Source organism: Panulirus ornatus, chromosome 3 (assembly GCF_036320965.1).
Source record: "Panulirus ornatus isolate Po-2019 chromosome 3, ASM3632096v1, whole genome shotgun sequence".
NCBI classification, from domain to species: domain Eukaryota; kingdom Metazoa; phylum Arthropoda; class Malacostraca; order Decapoda; family Palinuridae; genus Panulirus; species Panulirus ornatus.
The window spans coordinates 28,300,437-28,323,501 of NC_092226.1; the positions used below are offsets into that span (position 1 = coordinate 28,300,437).

Consider the following 23,065-nt stretch of genomic DNA (forward strand, 5'->3'; position numbering starts at 1 on the left):
CGCTGTAGTCGGTGCTAGCACAGTTCAGTGTTGCGTCTTTCACGTTGTAGCGAGACGTTTGTCGGCGACTGTACCTGCTCCATGGCTTTTTGTAAGGGTCCTAAGGTTGTATGTTATGCACCTGCTTCCCTGGCTCTTGCTGGGGTCATTATATCATAAATCGTGTAATTTCCTCCCTGGCTCTTGCTTTAAGCATGATCTTAAAAATAGATATTATACTAATTGGGTTTAGACAGATGTTTCAGAGCTTGATAAGGTGTTAAGTGTGGTATTATTGTGGCGGCTCCATTGTTCATGATATCTGCCATGACTTCATCTTCCATTAGAACAGACATCCTAAAGAACCTGTGAATGCATCCTCATTGTCACTCCCGTATTTGGATTCGTGATATAAAACTGCTACATGTTCACACAGCCGTAGTGATCGGTGATATAGCTGCCCCTCTCTGACTTGTAACATCTCTGTGTCTCTGCATTGCTGGAGCTTTGCTGTTCGTTCCTTTTAAATGGAGTAAATCCTCTCTTGTCAGCATATATCTTCAGTTTATGGAGACCAGGTTGGTGCAAGCAGTGTACGTATTTGACTCGGGAATTCTTCACTTGTGAGAATTTCTGGCCACAGGAATGTTACGACATATTCGGAGTAAACAGTGGGCCGGAGGTGCGCAATATATACTGCACAGTAGACCTGAGGTGCACAGGACACTATACAGAGGGCCAGAAGTGCACAGGACACTGTGCAGTAGACCGGAGGTGCACAGGACACTATACAGAGGACCAGAAGAGCACAGGACACTGTACAGTAGACCGGAAATGCATGGGACACTGTACAGTGATTCAGAGTGACTTAAACTTTTCGTTCATTTCTTGGTAAATCATGGTCTCCAACTAACTCCACTCTGGCTAAGGCGTCAGTAACTGTATAGTCGCTTTTGCTTTATAAGGGAACATTTCATTCGTCTTAACTGTAATCAAATGCAACAGTCACTTGCGAGTCGATGAATCAGAAAATGGAAACGTTAGCTGACATGCAGTTTGCCATGAAATTCACTTCGTTTTTAGTGATGCACAGTACAAATGTCACTGTTGGTGGTACTGGCAATATTTTGGCATGGGTGACAAGACTTTATAAATATATATATATGTATATATATACAAAATGACTTACGATATAACAAAAGGTCACTTTCTATTTCTATTTCCAGGGTACTAGGATACAGAATCGGTATTGGCGAGTAGATATGGTATGGGCACATTACTAGTGTTTTGTCTATTTTCTTTCACAAAAAACAAATCAGGTGACTGTCAATCAATAACTGCTGTCCTGGCTCAACTGTCTACTCTTTCAACTACCCACAGCTGGCTCATCTGTCTGCTCTTACAGCTTCCTGCAGCTGGTCCATCTGTATACTAGTGCACCATCCTATATCTGGTTCAACTATCTCGTACTGCCTCATACAAGTGGCTCAACTTTCTGATCTTATAGCTCTTACAGCTGGTTTTACTGTCAGCTTTTACAGCTTCCTACCTGTGGCTCAGCCGTCAGTCATACAGCGTCTAACAGTAGGCGTAACTCTGTTCGTACAGCTTTCTACAGCTGGCTCGACTGTTTGCTCTTAAAGCTACCTACAGCTGGCTCAGCTGTCTGCTCGTACAGCTTCCTACATTTGGATCAACCCTCAACTCTAACAGCTTCCCACAGCTAGCTCAACTGTCTACGCGTTCACCTTTCTGCAGCTGACTGAGTTGTTTTCTCGTACAGCTGGCTTAACTGTCTGCTCGTACAGCTTCTCACTGCTGGATCAACTGTCTGCTCGTACTGCTTCCCACGGCTGGGTCAACTGTCTGCTCGTACAGCTTTGTAATGCTGTCTTAAGTGTCTGCTCGATACAGTTTCCTACAGCTGCTTCGTCCATCTGTTTGTGCAGCTTCCTACAGCTAGCTCAACCACCATATCGTACAGCTTCCAACGGCTGGCTCTATCTACTCGTACAGCTTCCTCCATCTGGCTCTGCTGTCTGCTCGAACAGCTTCCCTACATCTGGCTGTCAGTGTAGTTGGTAATGACTGTGGATCGATACTCTTTTCTGTAGAAGGGTTGTGATCTTTGTCGGTGATTTGCATAATACAGGGTGGTTCAGACAGATGTTGCCAGTCTGATGGGGTATTGTTGAACACGGAATTATGGAGGTAAAAGCAGAACCAATCATTATTATGGTGTGATTGCGTTATTTATCTTATGTTTTGCTTTTAAGTACACTCTTGTGATTGCAGATTTGAATTACTGATAGTTTGAATTATTTGAACGAAGAGAAATAACGTCATTGACGTACGACCAATGTCTGATTAATAGAATACAAAATTACACTTTTCTCCCAGTTTATAAGATTCTTCTGATTATGCAGTTACGATATTAAAGTAGAATATAAAACTTGTATAAACTGTTTAGTCACCTTCTCAATCACCCACGTAAGCCTGGCAACATGTTTTTGAATCACTCAGTTGTTAACATGATTTATCGGTTGTTTGATGTCACTTAGAAACTCTTGTACTTGATTAGTTATTGACGCGGGAGGGGAAGAGGGTGGGGAGGGGGAGAGGCATTGAGAGGAAGCGTAGAGTGAGTGGCGGACGCGGACGAGGGGCGGGTTTCCGTCCACTGTGGTGACGCAGCAGCAGCGGCCACTGCCTGGAGTTCTCACCACTCCCCTCCCTCCCCAGCTCCTCGTACCGTAACACAAACACCGTAACACGTGACGCGCGCTATGTCTCGAGATAGTCGTTCAACTTTATATATATTATGAAAATAAAGACACCCACTGTAACAGTTTCTGTTGGGGACATTAAAAGCAGCAACAACTCGGGGTGTATTGCCGCCGGGGACTGATGAGGGAAGCAGGTGGCGATGCCACGCGCGTAGAGGAAATGTTTACCCTACACACCATTCTAGGACCTGAGGACGGAGGGATACTGGGGACTCTGCTCTCCCGAAGTCCCGGGTATCCTGGGTCCCTTCCCCATCGTGGGATTGTTAGGTCGCGAGGGTACGAGGTGTCTGTCCTCCTTGACCTGAGATTGCTAAGGAGGGGGAAGGGAGTATGAGAGTCTTCGTCCCCTCATCAGAGGACTGGATGGCGTACGAAGGTCTGGAGCCGCAATCCCTCCAGCCTGCGATCGTGGGTGTGGGCTGAAGAGCCTCACCAAGCTGGTGCTAGTAGATCAAGATGGTTGTATGGGAAGAGGAAGTCCTCCCCATCCAGACACGAGCCGAGGACTTATCATCCTGGAACTGTAGAGCCTGGAGATTATCTCTGTGAGACTGCGGGGCCGGATGAATTGTATCTGAGGCTGTAGAGTGGGGTAAATTATTTCGCTGGGACTCTGGTATCTGTTGATTATTTTGCCGAGGAATGATCATCCTCAGAGAGTGGGCTAAGGTGAATATTTACTTTGAATTATAACCTTAGGACTGCGGGGCTTGGACAGTTTCACTTATGAGACCACAGGACCGTGAGATTAACACCCTGAGAGAGCAGAACTGGAAGATTATCACCCTGAGGCTGTATGGACGCAGGAATGGTCACCCTGGGGCAGCGAGGTCGGAGAAATTTTCGCCTTGAGACTGCGGGGCTGAAATACCTTCTTCACTGCTCGTCATCTACTTTCCCTAACAGTCCCCGTCCTACTATCCCTGGTCTCCACCAGTCCTGGTCCCCACCAACCTTGGTCCACACCAGCCCTAGTCACCAACAGCAAGTCTGACTTTGGATGATTTTTTGCTTTCCTTTGATTCTTCATTTTTTAAACTCTTTCCTTCTTTAAGTCCAAATAGTTCTTCATTGCAAGCCCTCATCTCTAGTCCCGTAGGCATCTCTCTTCTATCTCCAATAATTTTCATTCCCAGTCACTAACTCCTCCATTATTCTTGATCCACATTTGTTTTGTCTTTGATCTCTGACTCTCCCAATTACCCCTTTCTAGTTCTTCCGCGCCCGCTCCTCTTCCTCTTTGTGTGTGTGTGTGTGTGTGTGTGTGTGTGTGTGTGTGTGTGTGTGTAGAATAGATTTTGCCGCCATCATCGTTCCCCTTCCCTTCTCTCTTGCGTCCCTGGTCCCCCAGTTCTCCTCCCACCCCAAGCTTGGTATGCAGGGGCCGGGAGGAGAGTAGTAGGTGGTGGGGGGCCTCTGAATGGCGGGCGGCAGCGGGGCCCACAAAGGCTCGCTGGACGGGCCGGGGCGTCCTGCCTTCGTCAACGCCGAGCGGACAAGTCTACGCCGGAACTAAAGGATTTTCTCTGCCTCACCGTCGGGGCTGTGGGAACTCTGTGCTAAGATCCCAGTCTGGTAAAGTCAAAGACTAAGGTTGCTGTTTGTCTGAGGTACCATCCCCGTCCGTAGTCGTTGTCAGCTCAAGAGATCAGACATAGTCTGATCAGGTGCTTAGCCTGAACCATCATCTGGCCAGATCACCAGCTTAGGCCATATCCTGGTCAGAGATCAGCCACTAAGTCAAAGCCTGATTGATCAGTTCATCAGCCGTAGTTGCAGGGTACAACCTATATCATGGTGCAAATATTAGAATATTTTTATGATGTACTTAGCTTATATTAGATCTCTAATAGATTACCACGCACCAGCTTTAGTCTTGCATAACAGTAAATATATCATCAGACTAAAGAAATGCAAAATAAAGCCTTGAGATCCATATTTGGTTGCCAGAAGACTACCTATACTGAACATGCAGAAAGACCGAATACTTGAAATCAATCTTATTATTGTACTGAAACTTCTGCGTGGTGATTCCGATAGTGTTGTCTCTAAAGACATGTTAAACCATATACGCCATGGCATCTGCCTAAGCCATACGTCGTTGTCCAAGAAGTCATAACCTCGTCACAGCGTAGTCGTGTTAACAGCCTGACTCGTAATCTGGCCTAGCATCTACTTGTTGATCGACTTGAAATATCAGCTTCATTCTTTGGCCAAGTCGTCATCCTGTGTTGCATGCGAGTTACTTTAGTTCAAATTATGGTCAGAACAAGTCATAAGCTGATGTTGTAGGATGGTCAGGTCATTACCCCAAAGCCCAAATCCAGCATCATTCAGCTGGGTCCTGGGGTGATCCTGTCCGTGGTAACGTTCAAAATATGTTTAACCCGGGCGTCGTGATCTGCCTCGAACAATTCATCTTTTGTTGCCTGTCTAATCCCATTCCCAGTGTGAACCCCCTTCCTCCCGTCCATATTATCCTTCCTAACTCTTCTCATTTATCCCTGTTGTCCGCCACGTCTCGTTCCACGACAGCTGTTGTTATGTCATTCATTAACTAGTTAATCACATGTACAGTATTGAATGTAAACAACACATGGGGGGGTATGACGTCCTTTTAACTTGAGGTTCACCATTTACCCTGCTCTGTTCTCTGCTCACACGTAAGTGAATAAGTAAAAGAAAATAGGAATCATACATAATGTGTGTGTGTGTGTGTGTGTGTGTGTGTGTGTGTGTGTGTGTGGTTCGTTATATTCAATTTTCTCCAGCGTGAGAGTTAGGTAAGACGCCGCACTTTCCAGTACCATTTCTCTGCCGGTCAAAGGCTAGGCTGCGTCCGTCGGTGCTCCCGCGCCACCACGCGTAGCAGGTTCTGGTAGGAGGAAGGTGCCTCTCGTGGCTCCTGCGACGTCTCTGAGAACTACCCGGCTGTAATACGTCTTCATCCGGGCAGGATGTAATATGATCTTGAGAACATTGCTGTAATTATGTAGACTTAACGTCTCGCTGGAAGTCTTCTGTCCTTACGTGGACTGGCCTCCGTTTGTAGGTTTATGATCTCCATGAGGCTCTCCTCTCGTCTCTAATATATGTCCCATGTTTCCTAACTCTCTTATAAGACATTTGTTTAATGACCTTAAGATCTGCAGCTTACAGTGTCAAATCACACGTTTGTGATGAATTCGCTGGCTGTCGGTTTTCCCGTTCCACTTACACTTTTGCTGTAGTTCACCAGCTACAGGCACCTCACTCCCACTGCATTCGTATGCACCGCTACCATTGTCATATGCGTTCTCCCTTGCCCACACTATATCGTTTTTCATGCCTCCTGCTGCAGAGAGACATAATGGTTTGCCCAGTCTGTAACTACGTCCAAGCCTGCATCCTGTCCTGTGTGTGCGGTATTGAATGTGGACCACACCAAACTTATATTACAAATGATGCAATAAAACTTAGTCTTTAAATCAAGTGGAGATATAAAACCATATGTAGGGGACATGTTTTACAAACGTTATCTTTTTTCTCGTTTTTATTTTCTTTGTATCAACGTTATCGAAGACGAATGTTTCAAACGTTTGTTGTGGTGATGGTGACTGTTGACTTCTCTCAGACGTTTTCTATATTGACCTCGTAAGTAATGGACCTCTGTCACTTGTATGATGGCGGCATTATTGGGTGTAGGCAGCACAGGTGATGGACTTGCTTACTTGGCTACCACTTATAATTCTTTCAGCATCTGGAAGTTTGATATGTTGACGCCACTGGCTGAGGGTGACACATACAGACGTGATCTGTACAACACCATCAGTCGTTGGAACGACCACAAGCTGATGATGATCATCTGTTGACACAGTCAATCACTGGCAGAAATGGAGCATCATGAGAGTACAATTCCCCTCCTGTACTTTTACAAAATCATACGTTCAATGTAACCATCATTAAGAACGAGGCCAAGTTAGAGGATAATTTCCCTAACCCCTCGGCACTGGAAGCAATTAAAGTTTGTAATTTATCCATGTCTCCCCCTGCATGGCATCCACGGGACTCATTGCTGGGGTGCTGCTCACGGGACTCATTGCTGGGGTGAGCAGCACAACATGGAGATCCTGGTCATGAGGGAAACATGAGGACCCAGGTTGCGTCAAGCGTGCCTTGTGCCTGCACTGCGGTACGGAAGACATCATCATATGCTCGCACGGTCTTGAGGTCGAGGGGTTGTGTCTTGGACGACGCCATTTGCATGATACGTTTTTCTCCATCGCCCTTTGACCTCTTAGATCAATAAACATCGATCTTTTGAGGTAAATCATTCCATAAGGCTGTAGAAAGTTATGTATAATTTCTTACTAAATGAATCGTAATAGCGGAGAATGATCGATGGGCTGCTGGCCGGAGGACAACACTTGGAGTGAGTCTGACAAGTGCTATAAAAGTGTCGAGGGCAGAAGGGGACGACAGCTTATCACGCGACACATCTTCACTTAACCAAACTAATCACGTTCTCCCGCCCACTAAGGTCATCATTAGAAGACCTGGACGTGTGCGAGTGGGTGCGACCGCCCGGTTCCCACGGTGTGGCGCGTGCCGCGCTGCCGACCGCCACTTTCATTATCAATTTAACTCCGTCGCTCGCTAGCGACGTGAGCAGTACACTTGTTCGTGACTCTTCTACCTGCGAATTCCCGACGTAAAGGAGAGGCAGTGTGTATGTTTATGGCGAAGCTACGAACGGATACATCGTGAAACGTACAAAGATACGTCGCGTTCTCAACATAAGGAAGCACGTGGCCGCTCGTGCTAGGGAGAGGAGGGGAGGCGACACGTGTTCTGCCGGGGGTCGGGGGAACAGGGGAGTCAGCTGACGGCTCGTACGGCTAATTTATGCCACCCCAGCTGCTGCAGTCCACATGGCTATTGATATATATCACTGTGTTCGTTAGTCTGGCAACCCTACCCATACAGCCTTTATTATCCGCCATGTTGCCCTGTCTGCCTCACTGATGACGGTCTCATGGTTGTCAGTGAGGCTCCTTACCACAGCGCGAAGCGTCACGGGGATAATGACCATAATTTCTATAACATGTGAGACAAGCGACAGTGGAACGACCTCAGATCTGTTGTTATGTTGCCGCGTTAGGTCCTGGCCCGGCGGCTGACCCGGGGAAGTGGTGCTGGATGATCTATACTCACCACACAACTGCACTAGTTATCAACACCATTAGAAAAAAAAGGAGATATTTCAGGCATGTAACACAGATTGGGTTGATCTCTGAAGCGCCCCCACACACTCACGGAGGCCTCCTTGCTGTAGTGGTAAGCGTTACCGACCATGAATTAGCGTGGGCCAGCATGGGTTGGAATCCTGGGCGCGGCAGTCGGCCCACACCAAAACCAGGTGTTCATCCACTCCCTTTCGGGCTGGTAGATAAATAGGTACCTGGCCTTTTAACCCTAAAACACTATCCTTCAGTGTGTCAGAGCCGACGCTTTTCGAAATTCGTTGGTTCTACGGAGTTCCCATATGTGTACGACCACATGGACTCCTCTACCTTCAGTTCTTGTTCAGACATCACCGAGGACGGATATGTCTCTGCTACTCATCCTTATTGTGTTTTATGGTGTCTGGGTCCGGTTGACCCAGGTACAGCGATAATTTTGGGGATGAATAACCTATAAATGATAAATGGCCAACAGATCATGGTAATGCAGGGAAAGTCTTAGTCTGTCAGCAGGTAGTCGGTGGTCTGGAGAATGGACATTTTCATACTAAGTCCTTATGATGAATTATGTTTGGGTTATATTTGTAAGAGTAATAACTTTTTTCATATCAATATTGTTTTTTTTTTCCTTTTTTACGATAATCACTTCCATTCACGTTTTCTTTATCTTCATAACAAGAAAAAGTAAAGCTTAAAGTTCATGTATATTTTTTGTATTCACTGAATTTCAATTAGATCCTTTTTTATACATTTCCCCCACTGGGTCTGTTGGACCCAAGGGTAGTGTATCGTTCTTAATACGTGACCATAGTATTCGTGGGTTAATGTATATGTATACAAGGTCAAGAGGCGGGGCAACATAAGTGTGAAACTCTTTACCCGTGATCACACAAATAGTAGTCACACACGCGCACACACATACACACACACACACACACACACACATACACACACACACACACACACACACACACACAGTAAGCGGCTGGTAAAGAAGGTGTTTCTGAAGGCAGGAATAAGGGAGAGACTCCTTTGCTAGATAGAGGATTGATTATATTAATGGAAAGGAAGAAAGTCTTTAGGTCGAAGAAACCTTCTTCAAACTGGCTTTGGGTCACCAACGGCGTTTTACAGGGTCCTGAGACTGCACTTCTTTCATTCTATGTAAATGGCCATCCAAAAGATCAGAGTCCTCTCTGAACATGTGTGCGGATGATACAAAGTTATGAGGAGAGTAAGCAGTGGGGAGTATTACATGAACAAGTGGACCTGTGCTAGAGGAACTCATAAGCTGATCTGATACATGGTTGATGAAATTAAACAAGTCATTCCAGATTAGTGAACATGAGTTGTATTGAAAGTAGACATGCAAGACTGTGTGTGTGTGTGTCAGAGAACTGTCCGATGGCAAATATAAGGAATGTATTCAAGTACATAGATGAGTCATTACATTACTCGACAAACTGTGCATATTCTGTTGTGGGCCAAAGCTACAATGTGCATCTCAAGTTTGGTCGCTGCACTTACACAGAAGCACAAAGAACTAACAAGAGGTCCAGAGGAAATCAGCGAAGACTGAAGGAGGATTTAGACAGCTGAGTTACAGCAAAATGTTTGAAACAAAAGAACTTATCTATCATGGAAGATAGAGCAGTAAGGAGTTACGTAACCACGACTATTAAGTTTTTAAATCAGTTTGATGACACTGATTGTGAACATTTCTTCGAAAGATGCAAAGATAGAGCAACCAGAGGCTAGGACACAAAGCAAGAAACTGTTAGAAAAGATGGAAAGAAGTACTTTTATAGTATGGGTAGTGGATGGATGAAATAAGCTGAGTAATGAACGTGTTAATGCAGACAGCATACAAATCAAAAGAGTTGTATGTCAGCAAAGAGTGGAAAGTTGAGAGTTTTTAGTATTAGAATTTTGCTGTCTAAATATACATAAAGAAAGTATTTCTATGGGAGTATAGGTGAAGGGCACATATCTAGGCACTAGAACATCAGTATAGTGCACCAGATATACTAGCACTAGTACACGAATATTCAAGGGCCTAACTATAGAATGTCCTGTCATTAAGTGTATCAAAAATGTGGCAAAAATATGGCTTATGTGCCCTGTCTAATGCGTTATTCTCTGAGAATGACTAGGCGACACAATGGCTGAGTGAGTGAACTTGTCAAAGAAGACCTTGGCGTCTCTCGGGTGAGGAGGTGCTAAGACAGATGTCACCAGCATAACACAGGACACCTGTTAACCCTTGGCTTGCCTTCCTTGAAAATTCGGATTCTGCATCTGTCCTGAATTTCATTGCCGCTCAGAACTTTGCCATGAGTGGGACTCTACAGATCCCCCGTTAAAAGTTAGGGGCCTGGCTAGGCACCTCACCTATTGAGGCAGGGAAGGTCGGGGCACCAGAGGTGTTGTCACTGGATGTTCGTGATGGCAGCCATGATATCTTCCATCTGACGCTCCGTTCTTACCATCCGTCGTTCAAGCTTGCCGCTGTCAACGCAACGTGTGTGAGACGTCTACGAGCAGCCATGCCTGCATAACGGGAGGCCGGGTAAGGGAGTGGAGTGCCTCTAGTCTCCAGGACATGGTCCATTACCCACGTCAACACCGGAGAAGCGCACGGCGAAAGGCTCAGAGCCAGAACTAGCAGAACCAACGACATCGGAGACAAACATCCTTCTTGCACAACGAGAAAAGTATGCAAGATTTTCTCTTCCACTCACCACCAATTCTGCCATGAAAGAACACGGGTGCCAATACCTCACCGCATGGTATCCCCATTACCTCTCACTTGAGCACGTCGAGAGAATGGAGGGAGTACATGCTGCGAGGAGGCTCATGTACGAAGCGTGTTGTGGTAGTATGGAAAGGTAAGGAACCACCTCCAACAGAAAACAGGTTTCTGGAATGGAACTTTTTTTTTTCCGCCCACCATTTTCCGACCCTGGTAGACACAGAGTCCTACAACTTGCTGCCGCTGCTGGGACACTGGACGTGTATACAAACGCTGTTCCCAAGTCTTTGAAAGTGGTCTTTATGGCGGACTGCACCAGACCAGGTCATTCTCTCACCCACCTCTCACCGCTAAACAGGTGCCTTCAAGCACTCCAACTGAGTCGTCCACTCACCTACCTCCCACCGGTGAACAGGTGCCTTCAGGCCTTCCACCTGCACCTGCGTCGTCCACCCACATCCGATGTCCCAGATGTAGACAGGAAAGGGTTCCCGTGTGACACCCTGACTGCCCCGCCAGACTTGTGGCTCCCCGTCCTGACACCTCATCAGAAGGTCCCCACCAGGAGGAAGAGGACACTAACTCCCCACCTCCTCCAACAAGACAGAGGAATTGATAGATTATATGAGACGAAGCCCCACTAGTGGGACACTCCCTCTCCACACATTCTGCCTCACGGAGGACGCCTTCCTCATATAGTCCTCATACACCGGTTAGATTTTTTTTCTCGCTTAGAGTTGACCCTGTCCCGTCCCGACGCTGCCCAGACCCTCCCTATCCCAGCAACACCGTTCTCTCTCTCTCTCTCTCTCTCTCTCTCTCTCTCTCTCTCTCAGTGAGAGCACAATGTCTTCGTATCAGCTGGTCACACCGACTTCGACGTCACTGCTGACGGCGTTGCCCTGATGTGCGCCTCTCTGACCATTACTGACCACAGCCAGGGCACAGCCAGACACTTGGGTGTAGTAGAGGAGAAAATGAGAGGCTACACACCTGACTTAGCGTAAGATGACCCGTTGCTGGAGTTGCACTACACTAGTGGTGTAGTGCTAGTATATCCAGTGGTGAAGCTGCACTACACTAGCGGTCTAGTGCTGATATATTCAGTGGTGACGCTGCACTACACTTGTGGTCTAGTGCTGGTATATTCAGTGGTGCAGTGCTGGTATATTCAGTGGTGAAGCTGCACTACACTAGTGGTGTAGTGCTGGTATATCCAGTGGTGAAGCTGCAGTGCACTAGTGGTCTAGTGCTGGTATATTCAGTGGTGAAGCTGCACTTGTGTTATTGTGCCGGTAAGAACATTATGTTCGGGATAAGTAAACAAACCATGGGTCGGTTACTTCATTGGTCGGTTCTGAGACATTTATTACGGCAAAAGGTGTCATAGAAAGTCGATAGATGTTTGTTCTTTTTTAATGACTGTTCGGCTAAGCTCCTCTACTCTTGCCGCTCTTGGATCAACGCTGCACAACACCACTACAATGTTTCCCCTAGTCAGACCATACCTCATGACAAGTACAGATATGAAGTGTGTCAGTGTTGACCACACACACACACACACACACACACACACACACACACAGCATGCAGGATCATCCTGGGCCCGTCTTACACCCAGTACATAGCTGAACTTGCCCACCCTCTCCGACAACTCACACGACAGTTTGGCAACACATTGCTGAGCCCACCGCCCCGAAACCACCTCCCCTAAGACGCCCCACCTTCACTGACCGCCACATTCGCCTTGTCCCAACCATTGCTCCTACAAACAAGTGCAAGAATACTCATATATACCTACCATTATGAACAAGTGCACAGCAAATCAAGCAGGTTTCTTAGTTTTTTCTTGGTTATAGCAACTCTTACATCGCTGTAACAACAATGTGAAACTATTCATCACAGAATGTCCAACAGTAGATATATGATAATTATCAACTACAATATTCGCGTAACTCAACCAACGTCTGACTGTTCATCACCTAATATTCAACAGAACATAACTAATTACGTAATGTATAAAAACTCTAGTACAGTGGAAGATTTCCTGTGTATCTGCCACTTTGCAGATGTACCTCACTCCTGGGCTTGTGCAAAACGTAGATGAATCTAGCTCTTCTGTGATAAATCATTTAGTTACTGTTACGACCTCCCAGTTCTGTCTCTCGCTTGTCTTTTCATTCGAATGGCTGCCTAAATCCAGTAAACCGTTTATTATTATTATTATTATTATTATTCACATGCCTTGATTCACTGTGAATAATAATAATAATAATAATAATAAACGGTTTACTGGATTTAGGCAGCCATTCGAATGAAAAGACAAGCGAGACACAGAACTGGGAGGTCGTAACAGTAACTAAATGATTTATCACAGAAGTGAATCAAGGCATGTGAAGCGTCTGGGGTAAACCATGGAAAGCTGTGTAGGTATGTATATTTGCGTGTGTGGACGTGTGTATGTACATGTGTATGGGGGGGGGGGGGGTTGGGCCATTTCTTTCGTCTGTTTCCTTGCGCTACCTCGCAAACGCGGGAGACAGCGACAAAGTATAAAAAAAAAAAAAAAAAAAAAAAAAAAATATTATTATTATTATTATTATTATTATTATTATCATTATTATTATCATCATCATCATTATTATTATTATTATTCATTATCTTTTTTTATTTTGCTTTGTCGCTGTCTCCCGCGTTAGCGAGGTAGCGCGAAGAAACAGACGAAAGAATGGCCCAACCCACCCACATACACGTCCACACACGCAAATATACATATCTATACATCTCAACGTATACATATACGACATATACATATATTCACATGTACGTAATTCATACTGTCTGCCTTTATTCATTCCCATCGCCACCCCGCCACACATGAAATAACAACCCCCTCCCCCCTCATGTGTGCGAGGTAGCGCTAGGAAAAGACAACAAAGGCCACATTCGTTCACACTCAGTCTCTAGCTGTCATGTAATAATGCACCAAAACCACAGCTCCCTTTCACAACAAGGCCCCACAGAACTTTCCATGGTTTACCCCAGGCGCTTCACATGCCCTGGTTCAATCCATTGACAACACGTCGACCCCGGTATACTACATCGTTCCAATTCACTCTGTTATTATTATTATTATTATCATTATTATTATCATTATTATTATTATTATTATTATTATTATTATCATCATCATCATCATCATTATTATTATTATTATTATTATTATTATTATTATTATCATCATTATTATTCTTATTATTATTATCAACAGCAGTAGTAGTAAAAGTAGCAGCTGTAGCATATTATTATCATTATCATTATTGTTACTATTATCATTATTATTATTATTATTATTATTATTATTATTATTATTATTATTATAATTATTATTATTTACACATGCGTTTTCAGGGCAAGAAGGACATTCATAACCAATATGTCAGACATATGGCAGGGTGAGCTTCATCGTAGATCATAGGGATGGGTAAACTGCGTGTTCCTGGGCCCAATCAGAGTTTGACAGAACTACAGGCAAAAAGAAAAGGGGAATCCTTCACTGGAGAGAAGATTTCCTCAGTGTAAGGTGACACAGGACACACTAATTTGATTTCTGCTGGTAACCCAGGCAAATTTACAGTGCACCCCATGCTCATCATGTGAGCGGTGGCGCAAAAGGATTACATAGGTTACAAAGGGTCTTAGTCAGACCCCAGTGGGTTAACACTATATAGGTTGTTACAAAAGTTGATTCATAATGTGTACTTCAGTACATAGTTTCATATGGTAAGTGTTACCGACTAGATGCAAAAAAAGTGGATAAAAAAAGCTTCAGCTATCTTATCCACAATAAAGTATGACATTTCCTGTAGGGTTGGTGTAGACCTCTCCCTAAAAGGCTCTTATTTTCTCTCATTCATGGCGTATGTAGTGTTCCAATTTATGTCATAGGGACGAGACGCATCCTGGAAGTGGGCTGGGGTTCACAGGTGGCCTGCCGCACGGTTCGTGCTTGGGCCCACTGCTACTCTTTCTATGTGTACATGACTTGCCTGACGGATTGGAGTCGTACCTAAACGTGTTTGCAAATGACTACATCGCCCTACGGGGTGACCTTGACAAACTACAAAATTGGTTAGATAATTGGATGATAAGATTCAGTCCAAGTATGTGTAAGGCGGTAGAGATGGGACAGAGCGAAAGAAGGCCTCGATGTGATTGCTAATTAACAAAAGACTATCACAGAAATCTGTACGTTAAATAGACCCAGAGCTCGACCTAGGGTCTCATCTGACGCCAGAGCTGCATTTCAGGAGTAATGTGACAGAGGCGAACTGTCTGCCGGCAGATATGTGAATCACATCCCCACATATGGATAAGGACATGTTCAGTTAATCATTGGCTACACATATCAGAACAACGTGTCATTATGCGTTGCAGTTCTCGTCACCACAATGTAAGAAGCACCCAGAGATCTGATTGAGAAAGTGCAGAGAAGAGCCTGGTATCTGACTTAAGAGGACTGAGCCACTACAGAGCTGCCCACCATGGAGGAGAGAGAGAGAGAGAGAGAGAGAGAGAGAGAGAGAGAGAGAGAGAGAGAGAGAGAGAGAGAGAGGATCTGATAACAGTGTAGGAACCCACTGTCGCTCCACAGTGTGTTACCGTACTGACGACGCCCTGACTTGGTGGCAGGTCACAGCAGGTGACCTGGCACTTGAAGATATCATCGAGAAAATTGGAAGGAATTCTACAGTTTCTCATGTAACAAACTGAGTAATGGAGTTTAGTAGCCAGGAACCAGGGCACTGTGGTAAAACGTTTTGCGAAATTCATTGTGGAGGAGGAGGAACCCGGGTACCTTCAGTCTCATATACAAAGGAAGGTTAAGAAAGACGAAGGAAACCTTCAGTGATACGTTTCAAAAAACGAAGGGGCTTCACGTTGTACTGTGGCGGATATCACAGTACAGCGCGATGTTCCAGCCAGCCATTATTCATATGGTATAAGACAACAAGAAACGAGTTTGAACAGAGGAACTTTAAAAGGATCACAGTGGACATGGTAGGAGTTGATCCTAAACCTTTCCATAGGATGATCAGGAGTAAACTGTCAGTTATGAAGCAACTAATCAGGCAAAATATTTTCAGAAAGAAGTGTTCTAGAGGATGATGTACAGATATTGCTTCTTTGTTTTTACGTTGGAGGCTTCAGTCACAAACAAATGTCCGCATCATGGCCGGGCCTTAATTGAAATATAAAGAGGTTAATGAAAGAGAAAAAAGAGACAAGGAAAAGTATTTACGAATTTTGAAAGTGAAAAATTTGTCTTTTAGGATGTGCCAGGTTATAGTTATTGGGAAAGACATGTGAGAGTGCAGAGTTTCAAAGCTTCGCGGTCTAAGGAAAGTAACAGTCATCAAAACAACCCACCCTTCAGTTGCCAACGGCCACACAGTGATAATGTGACGCAGCAGCTTGGCGAGTAGTGCATGTTCTAGCTAACGGTGAGGACACACAAACAGCCCAAACCCAAAATGATACCTGTAGAAGAGGGAAAGTGAACCAACATTGCGGCGTAGAGCAAGTGGATCAAGTTTTGAAGTTAGCTTGGGAGAGTTGAAATATCGGACCGCTTTCGGCTCAACTCTGTCAAGTAAGGATGCAGAGCTACAACCACATCAGTGGTTGACACAGGTGTGGTGGAAGTACCCATGAGAAGAATTACATTTCACAAACAGCTCCCAGAACCATGTCACCTTCCAAACTGATCATCGATTACTTGAAGAACTTACTAACAGTGTTATTGAAGGCACATATATGTAGATTGCGTTGGAACTCTCTTCCCTCTCATGTCTTTCTCAGTAACCATGACCTGACACAATTTGAAAGATAGATTTTTCACTTCCTCCAAATTTCGTCAGTTTTTTTTCCCCTTGTCTCCTCTCTTTCACATTCATAATCCTTTCTCTATGTCAAATAAGGCCTGGCCTCGATGTGGACTTCTGTCAGTGACTGGAGCCTCCAACATAGGAAAAAAATCCATACAACTATGCATACTCCATTAAGACTGCCATCCTCGTCTTGGAAGTTGATTATACCATGACTTCACAAATCTTCCTCATCATGAAAACATCAAGAATGTTAAACGAATCAGAGGTAAAGAAGCAGCCAGAGCAGACTGGATTGGCAGTGAACACCCATCAAGGAAACTCACAGTCCCTGGTGCCTTTTTTTAGGTCAGGGTGGATATCTATCTTCCTCCGAGATGGCGGTGCTCCAAATGCCAGAAGGAAATCATATGATGAACGTCTGCAGATTTAAGTCCTCGTGGTTTGGTATATGTGCAGGGAGACATCCCAAACAAACATGTAAGGAAAAACTTGACACTGGGGAGACCATTGAAGAAAAATGCATAAACTGTAAGCAGCCAGGAGTCAGGGCATGGCATCGAGACGGCCAAAAGGCTCCCTTCACTCCAGCGACCTGATGAGCAACCACAACACCCGCCTCTCCATCTCATCCCACCACGTCCGGCTCTGGCCGAACTCCGGGAGTTCAACCCTCACATAACATGGTAACTCCTGGCAGGCCATGGAATTGGGTAGTCTCCCTGACAACACAGGAACCACTCGTTATGCCTAGTGAACAGATCGTTGACAACAGTGATCGAGAAAATAATGAAGTGATTATTGAAATTCAAAGAAATATGAAAGAAATCCAAAAGGAATGAAGAAATATCTACACCAAAAAGCTATAGGAACTCCAGAACATGGTGACGATAGGAAGGCTAATGTGTTCAGATATATTAATGTATTCTGTGAGAAAATGCATGAGCTGAGTGAGAAAGTTACTGAGCAGCAAGAACATATAATGCTTCTAAAAAATATAAAGATAAACAAAGACGTATCACCCTCAGGAGATACATTAAACTGCGGCGCTTCACACAGTGTTGGTGATGGGTGATGAACGAAGCAGTTGAAAATCTGTTAAAGAAAATAGTTCCCAAACTGACCTTGAAGATCGCTGATTTATAAACCGGCCTCTCTGACAAGTGTGATCTGTAACTTAAGGTGCTGGAAAGACAATAATCAGAAAGCAGAAAGTCTTTCATTTGCTTTCTGATTTTTTTCTTTCCAGCACCTTAAGTTCAAGTACTAAAATGAAAGATGATACAGCTTCAAGGAAAGATCATGTGATATGATCATCTTAGATTTCTATATCAGAAAAAGTATTGTTGTAATAAAGAAATAAAGGTTGGTTAGATTATCTTTTTCTGGATTACCAAAAGGTATTTGCCTCTGGACCACACATGAGGGAGTAAAGAAGCTGGATCACTTAACAAGGATAAGGAGACTACTTACATGGATAATGAATCATCTAAACCGAAGACAATAAAGGACAACTATCCAGGGAACCTTCTCGAAATGTGTTAAGGTTACCAGTGGCGTGTCACAAGGATGTATTCTGGGATCATTACTTTTATTGATATATGTCAGGGACTTGCCAGAAGAATTGAACTTATACCTGAATGTGTTTGTGTATAATGCCAAGTTCATGAAGAAAACGAACAGTGAAAAGGACAGCATCACCCTACATCAACCCATTAGGTGATCAATACAAAATCCAAAATTGGTCTGATACGTGGTTGAGAGTCATGAGAGTTGATCGTAAGTACTTAAGTAATGAGGATGGGACAGCAAAAGAATGCCTATAGGGGAATAAGCTCGAGGAATCTGCCTGAGAGAGACTTGGGAGTAGATTTGATTTGTGCCAGTAACCCCTGCAAACTTACTGTGCACCCCATGCTTCATCCTGTAAGCGGTAGCGCAAAAGGAACGCAAAGATCACAGAGGGTTTTTGTCAGACCTCAGTGGGTTAATGGACATCGTCCGCAACCTGTCGCCAGAGTCCCACATTAAGAGAGGAGTAAAAGAGAGAAAATGTCTTCTGGCAAACAATGTAGTTTTGGTCTAATATTAGATATAAAGAACTTGCTGATGTATTTTGTTATCTATAAAGACTTGAATGTTATCATTATATTTGTGGGACTCTGGCAACAGGTTAGGGATGGTGTTTACTCCACAAGACTCTCTCATGGGCAGATTCTTTCAGCTTATTCCCCTCTAGTCATTCTTTGTGCTTCTTTGAATACAACTGACAACTAACAGATAAAAGTCCGATGGAGAACAATAGAGATGTAACTAAAATCAAATTAGTTATGTTACCTTAGAACTTTTAGTTCTTAAACATGTTTGATGATGTAATGAGTGAACAGTTCTTTGAAGAATACAAGAATAAAACAATCGAAGGCCATAACATGAAATTAAGAAAAAAACTTGTTAGAGAAGATGTAAAGATGTACTTCTATAGTCAGGGTGATGGATAAATGGAATGAACTGATTGATGACATAGTAAACAGGTAACATATAGAAGTTTAAGTTGTAAAACATTTCGATAATCAGTGATTTACCTCAATTTTTCTATCTCTTTTGTTAGGTAATACCAGACGATGAAGAAAATTATGAAACAACGACCTGGATAAGTGGAAAAAAAAAAGTTCTTATTGTAGAATCTTACGCAATGATGCAGTTCTTCGTCCAGAATCGATGTTTAAAAGAAAATTCAACGGCGGAGACGCCCCATACAAAGAGAAAATATTCAAAAGGACCAGGAAATTTAGAAAGCAATATCTTGAGCAGAACTTGAATACAAAAAAAAAAGAAAGATTCAGTGGACAGACTAAGTCATTCTGGAAGCCCTTTGCTGAGAACTCTGAGGTCGGTGAGGGGAACCGACAGTCGGTCGGAAATACCCCGAAAAAGTTGTTTCGCCGCCTTAGTCAAGATCTTCGTCACTGTCTAGTGTCAGGTGGAGTCTCTCGACACGAAACTCTGTTCATACAGAATGCAGATCAGATATAAGCTCACTGATCTGGACAAAGTTGGCGACTTCTGCTCAATCGCCAACTCAGCTGAAGTGACAGTTTCTTCTGGTGCACAGTACCGACCGACAATATTCGCCAGAGACCATATTTAGTCAAGTACACGGCCTGATGTGCAGTGAGCAAATGTGGCATTCATTGAACCATTCTGGTTCGAAGATAAACACTGTAATGCCGTGACTATCAACCCTGAGCTTTATACTGAAGTGCTGAAGGAAATCTGGGCTGCTCTTGGTTAACGGAGAAGCTATCGGAGAGATGAACCATGGTTGTGGCAAACTGGGGGCACCTGCTCAATTACGCTGCAAGGAGATGCACTGCTGTGTTGGTAGGTCCCCTCAACCTGCCGCGCCCATGGTTCATTTCTCCTATAGCTTCTCTGTTGACCTAGAGCTTCACACAGTGATCATGACATGGAGTTGAATGAAGCAGAACTTGAGAATCCGTTAGGAAAGCAGTTCCCAAACTCCATAATGGTAAAGGAATTAGAGACTTCTGAAATCATTCTGCAGTTACTGGATATATAAGAAAAGTTGCGATAAATCGGAATAAAGAAAGACATGAAAGCCTTGTCATCATAAAGGAGACCCAGGCAACTTTTGAAGAAAATGACAAACAGGAAATTGCTCAAGAGTATAGTGACATGTCAATACTGAGTTGGAACATTGCCTTTATGATAATAGATACTCTGACCTCCACCACAAGGTTGTTACCGAAGAGATTGATGTCATATGTTTACAAGAATGTCCAACGCCTCCTGGCAAACGCCCACGTCAATTACTCAATTACAAATGCTATAATCCAAGATCTACCAACACTTGTCGAATGTGCGTTAAAACAGTCACTACCTCATGTACCAATATCTTCCCAAACGCCCAACGGATTCCAATACCACGGTATCAATATACATGTTAGCAATCCTAGCTCAATGTACTAAGTGCCTATGCACCAGTGCTAACCTACTCCACCACACTGATTTACCTAACTTTCTTCATATTGAACCTACTGTATTAATTGAACACCTCACCGCTCGACTGAAGAACCACAGGTGTTATCAAATTCGTAACAGAAAAAAAAAGGAAGAACAAAAGGGATATTAGCTAATTTACAGAGATTGGGAAGTATTAGCGCAAAAACTAAAGAGAAACTATATACAAGCGCTGATAAGACCAGTTATAGAATATCCACCCATAACATTACATACAGTGAAGAAAACCAATATGAGGAAATTACAAAGAGTACAAAGCAAAGCTCTAAGATTTATATGTAGTACAAGATATCCTGAAATTATCAGAAGTGAAGAACTACATCGAGGAGTAAATTTAACACCAATAAATATATCACTTCACGACAGAGCAAAAACAGTGTGGGAAAAAAATTGAAAAACAAAATACAGAAACATTTCAAAAATGGATATCAGAAAGAGAAGATAATCAACAGAAAAGTCATTACTGGTTCCCACCTCGTAGACAAATTATAAAAATCATATGATCCGACACCAAAATACATATAAAAGATGGGGTAAGCAACCAGAAACACAATGACCTGGTAAGCCCTCCCAAATAACATCTAAACAAACCGAATTGAACAACTAACGAACAAATTGAATAATGAGTATAAAAGATGGGGTAAGCAACCAGAAACACCCAAGATACTAAAACTATTTCAACATTTGCACCAGCAAGGGAACGAATGACTGAACTAGACAAATTACTGAGAACAGTTTGTTAGTGGACTATTAACAGAATCACTGGAAAGAAAGATACAAGTATCTCATCCCAACACAATACAACAGCGAATTAATCGTGGAATGAGCTCATACTTCCAGCTATAACATGCTGCCACCTGAGACTAGGAATGTTTTGTACAACAAATCCAAAGAAAGAGAGATCTAACCAAATTCATGCTAAACAAGCGACATGAATTGGATGTGCCAGTCACGGAGTTTGACCTTGAAGCAGATGTCACCAGGGGCAGGGGCACTCTCCCTGGGAGGAAGGATGAGATCACTTATGACATGAATAGACTTCTAAGACGTGTACCTGGTAACCCGTTATTAAAGTTATATAATGAGTTATGGCACGGATCAGGTACCCTCCTCATGGACCAACAGCCTAAAAACATTAAACCTGATGAATTTCCCACTATCTCCCTAGAGAGTTGTCTATGCAACACTTTTGAGAGGATGGTGCTCAACAGACGACTACACAGAATCCAACACCATACGTCACCTAATATTAATGGTTCAACACATGGCAAAAGTGTACACGACTGTATCACTACTCTCCTGATCGTTCATGAGGACATACGGCATAAGTACACCACATTTCTAGACCTAAAAGCTGCATTTGATATTGCAAATAGGCAAGTAATTTTAAATGAGTTAGCAAAAATGGATATAGGTGGCCGGCTCCTGTGCTGGATAATTGGCTGTCCCCCCAGTAGAAAGTTCGCTGTATTGTTTCAAGGCTACAAGAGTGAGGTTAACGACATTCTGTTTGACAGTCCTCAAGGAGGAGTCCTTGGCCCCACCTTATTCAGTGCACTAATTCATGCATTACTGAAATCGATTCCGCGGAGTCTGTGAAAATCATTGTGTTATGCTGGTGATATTCTTGTACACACCAAGTTCTTAACTGCATACACTCAACCTCTGAAAGTCTTGGCTTTATCACTTCTGCAGATAAAACCAAGGTCTTCAGTAAACGAATTGGCAACGGTAGGAACGGACTATCTCAACTGAAAATTGATGGAAACCAATGGACTATGTATGTCTCCTTTAAACATCTTGCGATCTGGGTCCCATGTACTGCAGCTGGTGTGCACAGACTAAATCGACAATGTACAGATTGACTCAGAGCTCTTTGTGTTACTGCAGGATACGATCCTTATTATGATGCAAATATCAGAATTGTTGAAATCATGTACTGTACTTATATTACGTCTCGAATAGATTACCACTCGCCAGTTTTGGTCCTACATAACAGCAAAGATATCAACAGATTTGAAATAATGCAAAACGAAGCCTTAAGAATCATACTTGATAGCCAGAAGACCACTGAAGTGCTCAACATGCGGAAAGAATTTGGTATTCCAGGCACTGAAGACAGAGTACTTGAAATTAATCTGATGATAGGACTGAAACTTCTTGGTGATCCAAATAGTGCTGTCTGAAGAATTGTTAGACCATATATGCCATGGCACAAGTGAACATAAAAGGATCCAAATAACAGCCAACCACATGACCACGTTTAGAGAACATAATCTGTATAAGATTAGGGAGCTGCGGCATTTCCTGCCTTTCTGGCAAATAAGTCGCTTTGACATCATTGCACCCACTTGTCCACCCAGTAACCTAATCATGTTTCAATCCTCATCCCTT

General features: G+C 43.6%; 1 protein-coding gene across 1 annotated transcript in view; it reads left to right on the forward strand.

The window, feature by feature from the left end:
- LOC139761649 (succinate-semialdehyde dehydrogenase, mitochondrial-like) overlaps positions 1-23,065 on the forward strand; it is a 228,420-nt gene that overhangs the window by 816 nt on the left and 204,539 nt on the right. The window lies entirely within an intron of this gene.